Raw genomic sequence first — 16,556 nt, forward strand, 5'->3', positions numbered from 1 at the left:
GGTTGCTCATAGTACTATTGATATGCTAGCATGTGTCATAAATTAATGCTTTTTCCAGGTCCCAGACAATAATAGTACCTTATAACAATCTAGCACATTTATGTCTTCATGCCTTTTGTGCTGTTGCTATCATATAGATTTTTACATATTTAAAATTCCAGACTATGTTATCATTGTTATTTTGTCTATATATTTACTCCTATGTCCTTCAATCCTTCATTTTCACATTTCTGAGTTTATTTTTGTCTTTGGAAACATCCCTTGATCTCACTGTGTGCTTGGTAACTTTTTATTGAATACCAGACATTCTGCATTGATTATTTCAGAGATTCAGGATGATGATGTCTTTATCCAGAGATGATTTAGTGCTTTTACTGACAGGCAGTTAAAGTAAGCCAGAGGCAGAACATCTGGATTAAATCAGAAATTGCATTTTTTGTAAAATCAACTTCCTTGGGTTGAATCAGAATTTCAATTTTTCATGGTTGAGTTTTAATCTTTGTAAATCCTAGTCTATTTTGGTTTTCCTACTTTTGTTGCTTGATTCTTTAAGGTCATTAACTGAAAGCCAGGGTTCTACAGAATCCTCCTCTTCGGGAGATCTGAGCTCCAATTGGTGGCTAACAGCTATGCCCATATTCCCAAATTCTCTTTTTGTGGCACTTGTTCTTTTGAAGTTTAGGAGTAGGTAAATTCATTTAGACAAAAAGTCATGTACAATATCAGACACATTTCTCTGCAGTTCTCCTTTCTGAGAACTGTGATTCTCAATTTCTGGCTAACTTGGTTGCTCTCCAAATGCCATTTTTTAAAAATTTTATTCAATTTGTATAATTGTTCTCAGTAGGAAGGCTAAGCTGTTAAGCTCCTCCATCATAACCAAAAGTGAAATTTTTTATTACTTCTTACAAAAATCTATAATGCATTATTACTCTCATTTGACAGATGAGAAAAACAGTAATGTTATTTTCTCAACGTTATAGATATGAGTGGTTGGGCTATTCTTGTTTTCTGATTTTAAAAATAGTGGTATTTACAAAGCAATATTAGGATTGTGAGATATCAGAACATTCTAGAGCATGAAAGAAAATGGTGGAGAAACATGATGTACGTGAATGAAGCAGTATGTATTTGAAACCCTGGTTCCAACATAACTTGGTGGCAGTGTCAACAGTATCTAAATATATATAATACTATGTCCCCAAATCAGGTAGTAATAACTTAGGTAATGCTAATATAAATTCTTACAAATAAAGGTTATTTATTCTATTAGTCAGTATCACCACTAATTAGGCCAAATATGATATGCAATGGTATTCTTGCCCCTAGTCTATGCTCTAAAGACTAAATATATACTGTACACCAGATATTACTGTTTCTAATTAAATGTGTTATATTGAAATATAACATCCTACGAGGTATAGAAAAACTCCTAATATGTTTTCTTATGAAAAATATAAGCAAATTTTCTGGACTTTAAATTTCATTATAGCAGATGATCACTATCATCTTACTGTACTTACCCATAGTGAATTTAAACGAGTCTTACACTCAATTTCTTCTGCCACCCCCTGAGAAAGTAAGACTAATGCTCCTCTTTCTCCTAAGCCTACTCAATGTGAAGATGATGAGGTTAACTATTCATTATGATTTTCTTAATATTTTCTTTAGCTTACTTTATTGTAAGAATGGAACATATAACACATAGAAGTCAATTAACACACATTTCGCATGTGACCGGAAGGCTTCCAGTCAATAGGAGGCTGTCGGTAGTTGAGTTTTTGGGGAGTCAAAAGTTATACACAGATTTTAGACCATATGGCTAGTCAAATTCATGGCATCTCAGGATCGAGAGGTAAGGGCACTATGGCACCCAGCTGCAAAACTGTCAGTCTAACCAGCCCAAGAACGAAAGTGATGCCATCAAAGTTTTTGTGCAAATTTGTCCACCTGTAGAGGGTTCTGGGTCAGCTGGTGGAGAACAAAACTTAGGCTTGTCTGTGCTGTCCTCTGTGAGTCTGCCCTCCAATCCTGAGCCCAAGATCTTCATGTTTGATCATGTTGCAAACATGGACACTACTCAAGAGTCTGTATTTTCAACTATGGCTAAGAACATCATGGAATCTTGGAAGAGGGATTATAATGGTACCATCTTTGCATATGGACAGACTCGCTCAAGGAAGACACTATGATGGGATCATCTGAATCTGACATAATCTGAGAGGAGTAATCCCACAAAGTTTTTAATATTTGTTTTCCTTAATTGATCATGAAAAAGGGAAGGCTGGCATTGGGAAGAGTTTCCTTTGTAAATGTTCCTTTGTTGAAATCTATAATGAACAGATGTTCGACCTACTGGACTCTGCATCAGTTGGACTGTACTTAAGGGAACATATCAAGAAAGGAGTCTATGTTGGTGCAGTGGAGCAGGTGGTGACCTCAGTTGCCAAAGCCTATCAGGTGTTCTCTGGAGGGACAGACGTGTGGCATCAACATCAATGAACAGAGAATCCTCTAAGGCTCATGCAGTCTTCACAATTACAATAGAGTCAACCGAGAAAAGCACTGAGACTGTGAATATACAGACCTCCCTACTCAACCTGGTGGATTTAGCAGGATCTGAAAGACAAAAAGATACCCATGCAGAAGGGGTGAGGTTGAAAGACGCAGGTAACATAAATGGATCATTGACCTGCCTGGACCAAGGGATTACTGCACTTGTCCAAACTTACCATCTTACTATGGGATTCCTGTGATGGTAATGCCAAAACAGCCCTAATTGCAAATGTTCATCCTGGATCCAGCTGTTTGGGGGAAACCCTATCAACACTTGATTTTGCTCAAAGAGCCAAGTTGATTATAAAGAAGGCAATGGTAAATGAAGACACCCAAGGAAATGTGAGCCAGTTTCAAGCTGAAGTGAAGAGGCTCAAAGAACAACTTTCCCAGCTTGCTTCAGGGCAGATGCTACCAGAAAGCTTTCTGACCACAAAGAGGAGACTATTCTTCAAGATCTCTGAACAGGAAAAGAAGTCTCTAATAGAAAAAATTACCCAATTAGAAGACCTCTTCAAGCTACGTAAAAAGTCTATCACACTTGTCCATCAAAAGATCTCACATTTGATGCACTACTAATGAAACACTTTGTCCTCAATACCTCAGCATGCATATCATTTACTACAGTTCACTATTCCTTAGTTTCTGTAAAATTTGGACACTTTTGAATTTTGACAAATATATAAATCTGTATAACTCAATCATCACCCAAAAAGTTCCCTCCTATCTATTTCTAATCTCCATCCATCCTCCCTAGATTAGTTTTCACTATTCTAGAATATCATTTATAGAGAATTATACTGTACATATTTTTACATAAGGCTTCTTTCAATCACAGTAGTGCTTTTAAGATCCATTCATGTTGCTTTATGTTGATGTCTTTGTTCCTTTTCATTGCTGAATGGTATTTCATTATATAAATATATCACAATTTATTCATAATAACCAAAAAGGTTGAACCCAGGTGTCCAGTAAGAGAATAAAGTTGCTCTGACAAATTGAATAAAACTTTTTTGACATAATTTTCATTTTTGTATGTAGAAGAATTGTTAGGTTGTACTGTAAGTGGTTAGTTGCATAAGGAAAAAACAGAACCTTTCCCAGAGTGGTTTTACAACTTTATTCTCCCATATTCTTTGATTTAAGAATATTACAAGGGTACAAATGGTTTCATTACATAAATTGATTTTGTACTATTTGAGTCAAAGTTATAAGAGTGCCCATCACCTAGATAGTGTGTATTGTACCAGTTAGGTGTGAATTTACCCATCTCCTCCCCCACTTGATCTGATGAATGTTATTCTGATGAATGTTATTTCTATATGTACACATAAGTGTGGATCAATTAACTCCAATTTAATGGTGAGTACATGGGTTGCTTGTTTTTCCATCCATAAAAAATGTTTGATATGCTTGTTGTTTCACATTTTTGCCCTTTTAAATATAGGTTGCCTTTGTGTTAAGAAATCTTCATATATTCTGGATTCTAGTCCTTTGTTAGATACTTTTGTAAATATTTTCCCTGAATCTATTGAAATGATTTGTTATGCTACAGTGTCTTTTGATGAAAAGTACATTAAAGTTTGAAGATAGCCATTGTATTTTTACTTTTATAGGTATTTGTCCTATTTATGAAACTGTAGCCTATTATCAAGTAATGAAAATATTTTTCTGTTGGATTTCTTTGAAAAGTCTATGATACATCTTGCATTAAATTTCATGCATGCTGTGAGGTGGAATCAAAATTTATCATTTTGCTATATGGGTATCCACTTTGACCAGAAAAAATTATTAGAACTAAAATTACTTTGGGTTGATTTCTGGGCTACTGTTCCATTGATCCAGTTGTCAATACTTACTGCAGTACCACACCAAGTTAGTAAATGTTACAGAAAGGTAGTCTAAATCCTGCAGCCTGTCTGTCTTTTTCTCAAAAGTGCTTTAGAGAGTCTAGGTCCTATGCTTATCCATATATATATTTTGGAGTCATCCTTTTAATTTGTAGAAAAATCCTCAAATTATAAATGAAATTACATTGATTTATAGGTAAGTAATTCTTAATTTAGGTGATTTTTCTCCTCAGAAGACATTTGGTAGTATTGGGACCTAGCTTTTGTTGTCACACTGGGGGAGTTCTCTAGGCAGTAGAGGCCTGGCCTACAGCTAAATATCCTATCATGCATAAGACACCTTCCCCACACCTCCTCCTGCCATCAGATCTCATCGTCAGATTTATCTTTTTCATTTAACTATTCTGTTTGGAAAATTATGTTTCCTAGGAAGTTAGACATTTTAAAGATGTTTATAATGGTACTATTTGCTTTATGAGAATCACAGGTAGTAAGTTATCTTAAAAGATGGATCTATGACAGAAAAGCATTTTATTGCCTATTTGGACTCTCTAATTAGGATCCAAATAGTAGATGAGGGGAAAACATCTCCTTATAAATTTATTCTCAAAAATGAACTATCATAATTTTGCAAACTGTAATGAATTATTCTGTTATTAAGCAACAGTGCGTACAAACACGCAAAGAACAAAACCTAGACAGAGTGTACCTCCTGATGAGAGAATGCAAACACTACATTTATTCATTCTGATGGGGTCAAACCTGAGCCTAATCATGCCTCTGGATCCGCTGTCCAATTTGTACAAAATCCAAAGGACAAATACCAGGAATGTGCAATCAGTAGCATCCACATGATTAAAAAAAAATTGTAAAGATAAAATGACCTGAGTTCTTCAAAAGCTAAACTGTATGAAAAAAGGATAGGAAACTTATTCTATACAAAATTTCTTTTACTGTACAACACATATCAAGTTAAAAATAGGCACGACTAAAAGTGTCAGGAGATGTACACTTAGGAAAATGACAAGGAAAAACAACAGTGAGGACTATAAAATTCAGGATAGTTGATACCTTTGGGGGAGGAAAAGTTATGACTAAAATGGAGTATGGACAAGACTTTTGGGATGAATAGAAATGTCTGTTTAATGACCAGGGTGGTGGTGGTTGCAGTCAAAGTTGGTAAGGCATATAATTGTTTTTAGTGGCTTTTACTTTGGTTTATTTTTATACTAAAAAGGCTATAAAATAGGCAGTTTCTTCTTAGGCATACTTCTTTATCCATACTGCATAAAGAACTCTTAAAATTGAGAAAAAACACAAAATCCAATAAAAGAACAAGTATGGCACATGTTCAGACGCATCACAGAAAACAAATGCCCTTAAACATATGGGAAGAGGCTCGACTTAAATCATGATGGGAGAATTTTAAATTATATCAGTTACCATTTCCAGCTATTATTGGATTCGTAAAATTCCAGAAGTTTGAAAGTTCCTTCTGGTGAGATTCTGAGGAAACGTTGCTGGTGGGAATACAAAATGGCACAACTAGTATAGTGAGCAACAGAGCACAATGCACATGACCCTCTAAGGGGATACCTTAAATAAACCATAGTGTATTCACAAAATAGAACACTATGCAGCTGTCACAAAAAAAATGGGAGCCCTTTATACTCAGTGAAATGAAAACAGTTCAATGATACACTGCTACATGAAAGAAAAAAAGCACTTAAGTAATGTAACTACATTTGAGTAAATCTTGAGGAATACAAAACTTTTCAATATATACTTTTGGCTTTCAAAATATAGGATTACATTTAATAAATACAATTTAGGAAAAAAACCCATTCCTTTAGATTCCTTATAAGATATTGCCTCATTTCTTTGATCAACTTAACGTAACAAAATTCACTGTGTCTACTTCTTGTCTACCATTATACCAAAACAGCACTGCTTAGTCCAGATAAAGTAGAAATTAAACATTTCACCATTAAATTTTAGGGAGTGGACTTTTTTTTTACCTTATCTACAATGGGAAGGAAGAAACATATTTGAGAATGAGACACACCTGCCATCCACGGAAAGCTCTCTGAGTAATGGGAACAATCTTCAAGAGCTCTCAACCTGAGGTTTTCTTTATTCTCCACAGAAGCTGAAAGGTTTCATAATAACATTGTATACTAACATAAATCCCACCTGAGCTGAAGTAGGCTATGTCCACAGGATTTAGGAATCTTGTGTAGTGCACATTTATGGGTCTATGATAGAGCATAAAGTTGAGAAAAATATATGACAACAGTTTGTTTTTGTGTTGAACATAGGGAAACATAGAACAAAATAATTTTAAATTGAAAATATGACTAAAAGCAGATTAAAGATTATTATAACTGAATTCCCCATTTACTGGGAATGATAGAAATATATTGGAATAGATACTTTGGGTGTAGGTAGTACACTAATTTTATGCTTAGATTTGCCTCCCTCTACTTCAAACATACAATAATGATACATAAGTACATTTGGAAAAAGGAGATACAGCAGGACTTCAACGCAAAATGAGAAGAGCCACCGGCTGCTCTGAGCCTTTTCTAGGCCGTGGCAGCCCGAGTGAAAGTAACAGTCACTAAAATGTCTCCGTGCAGGAAGATACAAACAAAATTAATTTTATGGAATCATCAGAAAACAGACTTAAAAATGGGCATCAAAGTATATTTAGGATGCTCAAAATGTATGTAAATAAGCGACTTAATAAAGCAAATCATCAACCTTAAGCTGGAAGAGATAAGGAATATTAAAAAAAAAATCAGAAGTCTCTGGATATTATTTGGATATTATGATTTAAATACCCTCTGTGCTTTGTGGACCAGATTTCTGAATACATGGGATCAAGGCTGATGGTTCTCTGGGTCAGGCAGTGAAGCAAGCAGTGGGGGACAGGGAGCTTGACTTCTTCACGTTAGTGGCCTAGAGGAAGGTCATAAGCTTAAAGATTGTCAAGTTTTGTGTCAGAGCTGTGGCCTTAGGGAACAACCATGTAGACTCACTCCCTGGAGCAATGCTAAGCTGTCTATATATATCTGACATCACGGAGGAGGCAGTAACTCCAAACTGCAATTGTAATACCTAAGATGCCTCAGTGGGTCTCTGAGTCACTGCTTGGAAGTGAGCTGCCTGACCTGCATTAGATTATGCATGAAAAACTAAGTGTTTCATTATGCCACTGAGAGTTTAGTTTGTGTTTCAGTTTTGGGAGTGTAAATGACCTAATATAACTATTTTTACTAATATTTGCTTAACAAAATAAAAGTAACAAGATACAGTGGTGAGCAGTAGGTAGTTAACCAAAAAAGGACAGTTCATATATTTTGAGAAAAGGATAGAAATCCTGAATAGCTATATGATTTTTACAACAATTAACTATGAAATTTTCCGTCAATGCAACAAAAGGCAGAAGACAGGAAAAGAAAAACACAAATGTGATAACTAGATGATAAAAATAAATCTAAGCCTATCAACAGTCATAATGAATATCATCAAATTTAACTCACTGGTTAAAATATAAATATTATGTTGAAATCAAATTAGCAAAATATAGTGATAACCTATGTATATGAAATACTCCAAAAACACTTCTGAAATGAAAATGAGCTGTGCATGAGAAGAATAATAATAGAAAAGGATATTCCATACAAATGGAAACCAAAAGAGAGCAGGAATAGCTATACTTACATAAAATAAAAAAGACTTCCAGTCACAAATTATAAAAAGAAACATACCTGGTCATTATAATAACAAAGGGGTAAATTTGACAAAAGAATATAGCAAGTATATATACATCCAACACTAGAGTCCCCAAATATATAAAACAAATACTAGATCTAAAGAGAGACTCCAATACAATACCAGTAGAGGACTTTAATACCCAATTACAGCAACAGGTGGATCATCCAGACACAAAATCAACAAAGAAACATTAGATTTATACTGCACTCTACATCATGTGGATCTAATGGACAATTACAAAACATGCCACCCAAAAGCTGCAGAATACATATTTTTCTTATTAGCACATAGACTGTTTTCCAGGATAGAACATATATTAGGCTACAAAACAAACCTCAAAGTTTAACAACTGACATGATATCAAGAATCTTACCAACCACAATTTGGAATAAAACTAGAAATCAATAAGACAACTTTGGAAACTATACAAATGAATGGTAATTAAACAACATACTCCTGAACTATGAATGAATTCATAAGGAAATTTTTAAAAAATTAGAAAGTTCCTTGAGACAAATGAGAATGTAAACATATGCTTTTGCAATATCCCCTAAGATTTGGTATATCTATTTATAGCAATAAACAGAAAAAAACTTAGAAAGATCTCAAATAAACAACATTGTACCACAAGTAATTAGAAGAACAAACTAAACACAAATAAGAAAATAATAGATACTAGAGCTACAATAGAGACTCAAAAGCAAAAGTTAAAAAAAATTAACAAAACAAAAACATAGCTCTTTGAAAAAATATGATCAACAAACTTTCAGCTAGAATACAAGACAGAAGATTCAAATAAAATCAGATGGAAAAGGATACATATTACTTCCAATATCACAGAAATACAAGGACCATTAGAGACTGATGTGAACAACTTGTATGCCAACAAATGGGATAACCGAGACAAGATGTATATATTTTTGAACAAATAAAACCTAACCAAAATTTAATCATGAAAAATAAACAAATAACAAGTAATGAGATTGAATTAGTAACAAGTCTGTCAAAACACCAGAACCTGATGGCTTCTCTGCCGAATTCTACTGAACACTAATAGAAGAAATCATACCAATCCCTTTAATACCTTTCCAAAAAAATTGGAGATGAGGAAATTCTTCCAAATTTATTCTACAAGACCAGCATCACCCTGATACCCAAAACCAGACAAGAACACAAGACAAAAACAAAACTATAGGTCAGTATCACTGATTAATAAATCCAACATCACATTAAAAAGATCATTCACATGATCAAGTAGGATATTTCTCAGGGACACAGGAATGGTTCCACATATGCAAACCAATAAACATGATACATCACATTAACTGAGAAAACCAATAGACTCTTCATTGGTCTATGAATACACTTTTTGTGTAACACTTCAAAAGCACAGGCAACAAAAGCAAAACAATAGATAAATGGGATTTTATCAAGCTAAAAAGCTTCTGCACAGCAAAGGAAACAACCAACAATGTAAAGAGACAATCCATAGAATGAGAGAAAATATTTGCAAACTACCCAGCTGACGTGAGATTAACAACTAGAATATATCAGGAGTCCCAATTACTCAATAGCAAAAAACCAAACAATTCGCTTAAAATACGGTCAAATGATCCCAATAAACATTTCTCAAAAAACATACAAATGGCATATAAAGATGCTCAACATCACTAGTCAACAGAAAAATGCAAATCAAAAATCACAATGTATTATCTCAACCAAGCTAAAATGGCTTTTATCAAAAAGACCAGGAATAACAGACACTGGGGAGGATTTGGAGAAAGGGGAACCCTTGTACACTGTTCATGGGAGTGTAAATTAGTATGGCTACTATGGAAACTGTACGGAGATGTATTTTCAAATAAAAGAAAATATTTCAAAGAAATATCTGCACCCCCATGTGTATTGTGGCACTATCCACAGTGGCCAAAATATAGAATTAACAAGTTCCCATCAATGGATGAATAGGTACAAAAATATGACATATATACACACACACACTGGAATATTTTTTAGCCATAACAAAGAATGGAATTCTGTCGTCTCTAATAATATGGATGAAACAAACAGATTAGGTATAATTCTGAGGAAAGGGTGTAAGAATCTACGAGAGTCTCTGTGGGAAGAAGTCACAGAGCAGGACAAGAACAAACAAAATATTGGCAGAGGTCAACCCCTGAGAGAACTCGAGTTCAGTGAAGAGGGTAGATGGAGCGGTTTGTTTTTCACCTTACCCCAGCCAGAATGGCTTTTATTAAAAAGTCCAAAACGATAGATGCTGGAGTGGATGCAGAAAGAAAGGAACCCTTCTATATCATTGGTGGGACTACGAATTAGCACACCCTCCATGGGAAACAGTATGGAGACTCCTCAGAGAGCTAAAAGTAGATCTACCCTTTGATCTAGCAACCCCCCACTACTGGATATTTTATCAAAGGAAAAGAAGTCATTTTATCAGAAAGACAACTGTCTTTGCATATTTATTGCAGCACAATTCACAATTACAAAGATGTGGAGTCAACCCCAATGCCCATCAATTCATGAGTGAATTAACACAATGTGGTATATATGTACCATGGAACACTACTCAGTGATGAAAGATGACTTAAGATCTCTTGCAACAATTTGGATTTAACTGAGGACAATTCTCCTAAGTTAAGTGACCATAGAATGAAAAAAACACCACATGTACTCACTATTAAATTGGAACTAACTAATGAGCACACATGTGCATAGAGGAAAGTGAAACTCAATGGAAATCAAGCATGGGGGAGGGGGCATGGACAAAAACCTACCTAACGGTTACAATGAACACTATCTAGGTGACCGGCACACTTTTAACCTGGATTCAGGCATTACAAAAGCAATATATGTAACCAAAAAGATTTGTACTCCCATAATACTTTGAAATTAAAAAAAAAAATAAGCTGTTCCACACAAGATGTATCTGCCTTTCTACAAATGTGGAATGCAAACAGAAAAGTAATGTTTGATAATATCCTTAGGAAAGAAGATGCCATACTTCAAGAACAGTATTTAGTAAGTACGTCAAGTTATTTTGCTCATTTACTCATTCATTCACTTGGCAAATATTAAGTGTGGTATATTTTGTGCCATGCATGCTGTGCTGAGCTCTCAAGATACAAAAGAGAACAAGAAAAACTTTTTCATACCTTTACCAAGCTGCCAATTGAATGCCAACAATTAACGAATGCACAGCTAAGTCATTAATTGTGACAAGTGCAAAGAAGGAAATGAGTAGGAATAAAGAAGGTGTGTTTAAACTTGGACTATAGCCTAATAAGCCAATCATGAACAAACAGCCAGGGAAAAAATATTCTAGAAATAGGTGGGAGAGGGGAAGTTAGTTTAAAGATGCTAAATAAAAATGGGGTAATGAGTTGATGTGGCCAGAGGACCGAGCAGGAGGGAGAAGTGTTAGGAGCTGAGCTGGGAGAGTTAGGTAGGGTCAAGGCACACAGGGCCTTCTAGAACTATGGTATGAAGTTTATATAGTAATTACCGTTTAAAGAGATTTTCCTGTGCAAGTCCTCTACCACTTCTGTTTTTCCTGTGTTATGACTGGTTCCATGGAGGGCGTACTAATTTGCAGTCCCACCAATGATATGCAGGTGTTCCTTTCTCTCTGCATCCACGCCAGCATCTACCGTTTTGGACTTTTCAATAAAAGCCATTTTGATGGGAATAAGGTGAAAAACAAACCGCTCCACCTACCCTCTTCACTGAACTCCGGTTCTCTCGGGGGTTGACCTCTGCCACTATTTTGTTCCTCCTTTGTCCTGCTCTGTGACTTCTTCCCACAGAGACTCTCGTAGGTTCTTACACCCTTCCCTCAGAATTATTCCTAATCTGTTTGTTTTTTCTCTTTCATCTAAAACTTTTCCTTCTTCCTGAGATGCTCTGGCAGCTGGTGTCTCTAGCCAACTTGTATCTCCCTCCTTTGTTTTTGAGACTGAGTCTGATATTATTTGGACATGATTTCTCTTCATTACAATCATAAAGTCATACTATCACTAGGTCTCACTGAAGTTAAAGCTAGACCACCTGGGCTGGATCTGGGGTACTCAAAGACAATTGTTTGTCACTTCAAGAATGTATTTAGAGGGCAGCTTTCTGTTAGCTCAGTGGACAGACAGCAACCGAGTGAGAAGAGCAGAAAAGAAATGTAAGTATCTTTGTATGGATGTGTTTGTAGACACACACGTATTATGATCTTTACCTGCTTTATTATATTTTTCTTATTTTTAAAACTAGGATATATCTTATATATCTCTATATAATAGTATATATTATATAAAAATATATGGCCTATGCTTTATAGCAATATACAGTTATATAATGCCTACATTATAATGTGTATTATATAATATACAGGTAACACAGAACATATATTATCTATACTCCCTTTTCAAGAAAAAAAATATTTTTCCTTGAAAAGCTTTTATTACAATAAGGTGTCCTAAAATCAAGGAAATAAGGTAACCAGGCTAGAGTTAGATGTTCATTAAATAAATTGGCCACTAGGATCAGAACTTAGACATCCTCAACAGGATGCCCCTCTCTAGTGACCCTTTGATAAAAGTGGCAAATCATTAATACTTGTAAATCAATCATGCCACTTAGTACTAATGAATGAAGAACCTCTTCATGAGGGCTGTCCAATTCCTGGCTAATCAAGCGACGGCTGGCTTGACCTGGCCTGCTGAGGAGAATGGCTTTGTCAAACAGTAACTCAATCTTCAGATTTTCTCCTGTCATCTCTAATAAGACCCAGCGTCAATGAGTTTAGGGCAAACATAAGGAGAATCTCCATAATGAGATGCTTTGTTCCATTATGTTTATATTTTCTACCCCTCTCTGTGGAATTATAAATAGAAAAAGGTCAAGGGCTTCCTTCTGCTTTCTCTGATTTGAAGAAAAAAAAGATATTATACAAGGGCCATGGGGAATAACCAATTGGGAAGCTGAGAGGTCAGATATGGTATGTCTCAGATGTTCAAAAATGCACAGAGGCAGCTTGGCTACCAGGGCCGTGAGAAAAAGTTATTATCATTGGACTTTCTCTCTTCATCTTGCATGTGCTCGGGAGCTAATGTAGAACATGTTGGGAGAGTACTATAGGTTCAAGAAATCTGGTCAGAGAGATAGCGGTGATAGCCCCAGGAAATAGGACACACACACAGGTGAACTCTGGTTTCAGGTTTAACCCTGACAATCCATGTCAAGATCCCTACAACTTGCTGACACCACAAAGAAACCTACAGATTTCCTTCTGTAAGACTAGCATAGCAAGATGGATAACGAAAACATTTTAAGTGGCCCACTATAGTTATTTCATTATTTAGCAAAATTTATTCCAGGTATCTGTCTTGGGTGACTGGTCCTTTATTCCTCTGCACAATCTGAGTCATCCCTATGATTTGGTTACTGTGGCCTGACTGATGATTACCTTCTGTTGATGTGTGCCTCCTGTAGGCCTACACTTAAATACATGTACCTAATCCCTGGTTTGGTTTTATAGTAATCAGTGGAACAACTTGAGCACAGAGATGGATTAACACCAGGTACTAGGATGGGGCCCTGCTTTGTGGAAGAGCCATACCAAATGAAGATACCCTGGCTTTCCAAAGTGGGTCCTATTTCCTCTGCAGCACACAGACCCAACCGCAGCAAACTCTGATCACTCTGAGCAGACATCTCATTGCCTTTAGGGTACCACAGTCAGATTGGGCCATGTGTTGCTTTTAATGTCTATAGTTTTGTGTTTAAAGTCATAGCAGACACAGCATCGGGTTGGTGGGAATGGCATCAAATGGCTGATAAAATGTGTTTAAGCCATGAGATTCCAGGATTCTGTAAAATCCTCTAGTCTTAAGTAACAGGCTCAGTGGCCAGTTTGGTCACTGTGTATCCCTTAAGTCATATGAATTATCTGGATCAATCTGATCCTTCATCTCTATAAAATACTTAAGTGTTAAAAAGATAATATTTCTCTAACATAAGCAAAAAGGGGGGAGAAACCCATAAATGTGGGAGTCTATGGGATGAAATACAACACATTGATGCAAAATATCTCTGAATACAATAGATTCTGGTGGTTTGCATGTTTGGGCTCTGCATTCAGAACAGAACCATGTGGGATTAGAATCTTTGCTTCTGTATGAGTCACCTCTGGCAAGCAGTTTAATCTCCTTAAGGCTTAATTCTTGTTTTCCCTTTTGAAATATGGAAATAACAAGACCTAGTTCATAGGATCATCATAAAATTAAATAAGATATAACATACACTCAGTATAGTGCCTGATATTTAGCAAGTACTCACTTAGGTTAGAAATTATGTAATTCATTCATTTACAATTATTTGCATCACATCTTTATTTTTGCTAAGTTTTTCTGGGTTTAATAACTCGATTGTGTTAAGGCTCTTCATCTCACATGAGCTAACAAAACAAGCTCTGATTCACTTCCTTTCCATGGAGCTCTGAGCCTTTGCAGCCTTCCCCATGACAGCAGCACGCTGGAAAACAATTCCGAGTACTATGCATTCCACGTATAGAAAAACCAGAGTGAAGAAAAAACACTATCAGATCATATGTAAATTGAACATTCTGTGTTACTGGATTTGGCTCAAGTCGGTAATTGACATTCCTGAAGCATAACCAAGCAAATCCAAAAGTATGACAGTTTCTGCATTTTCTCCTTATTAAAGTCAGTCATCCACTCAACAACTATTTGATTATGTAATAGAATCAAAGTATTTTGACACGAGAGGGGGCCTTAGAAATGATCTATTACAGTGTCTCTTTTTTCAAGAAACAGGTCCAGGGAGGTTAAGTGCCGTGTTTTTATTTCGACAGTGGGTAGAAAAGAAAATAAACAAAACAGAACATAACATCCTGCGAGGCAATGTAGGAATAGGATGATGAGTAGAAGCTTCCACTTAGTCTCTCGGGTTTAAGGTTAGTAGGAAAATGAGATGTGTACACATATAACTGAAAGGCAAGAGAGTAAGTTGTCAAGTGCGATAGGAATTTTAATAGGATATTATTTCTAGCTAGAAGAAATGGAGGACATAGAATCTCAGGTCTGTCACATCTCAGCATCCCTTCCCCTTTCTCCTCGTAGCAGGATCCCTCTTTTTCTCTCCATAGTCACCCTCGGTCCTTATAATACAGGCGGAACTCACTCCATTCCCCAGATCAGGGTTAGCATATGACCTTGCTTAATTGCCTGGAGTATCACATTCCCCAGCCATGACAATTACCTCAGAGGTGGGCACAGGACCCAGTGGCAGCCATGAGAGCCCTACTCAGGGCTATTGCTGGATTTATTGATGAAAATAACTTTTCTTATTTTAATGACGTTGGTAAGTTAGCAGAATATATTCTTGGAGCTGTTGGTAGCCATTTTTGCTATAGCAAAAGGAGATTTTAATTTTAAAAACATCTATTACATTCAAAAGCAACCAGAGTCAAGAGATAGAAAAAAATACAGATTACAGATGACGTCATCTGAGTACCTGGATCCTATTGTATCTTAAGTGAATGCTATGTCTTTCCAGTTCTGTAACTACATCTATTGACCCAGTTTAAGCCAGGATTTTAATTTACAACCGAGAATGGCGATATTTTAACTTACCTTTGATGAGTTGCTGGACAGTAGATTTGTGTGGGCATGAAAGTTAGTGGTGGCAATAAACATAGAGGGTAGAGATAAAGTACAGAATTATTTGAGAACCTGCAAAGTATACAGTTTGGTTGCAATTAGACTGAGTAAAGAGACAAAGTGAGAGAGAATGAGTTTGGAAATATACAATAAGGATTCCAGTTTGGGAAGTCTCTGTCACATCAGAAGGTCTAAACTTCCAGGGGAAATAGAAGACAACAGAGACTTTAAAGGTGAGTCTGGCACAAGCAGAGCTGTGCTTTAGAAAGAAGAAGTAGGCGATTATATAGAAGATAGATTTATAAGGAAATAATTTTCCCCCTTTGGTGGAGAAGGCTAAGTGATAGACATGTTATTAATGTTCTTGTGAAGTCCCTCTTCTTTTTCAGAAGGAGCAACATAACTTCTATTTCCTTCTTGACATAAATTTGTGTTCCATGAGTTGATTCGTTCTACTGATGTTTTCAATTGCTTAAATGTCACTCTTGGTTCCTGAGAAATTCTGGGGGTGTCATTTCACATTCAAGCACATACATTCACTTTCAGTGATTACTTATAACATCTAATCTTTCTTCCCTGAAATCCTTTTCAACTCAAAATTCCTCAAACCCATCACCATTAACTTAGACTAACATGGGATTTTTTTTTTTTTACCCATCATAAGCATGGTTACATTTGGAAGTAG

Source organism: Microcebus murinus, chromosome 21, assembly GCF_040939455.1.
Source record: "Microcebus murinus isolate Inina chromosome 21, M.murinus_Inina_mat1.0, whole genome shotgun sequence".
Lineage (NCBI taxonomy): Eukaryota > Metazoa > Chordata > Mammalia > Primates > Cheirogaleidae > Microcebus > Microcebus murinus.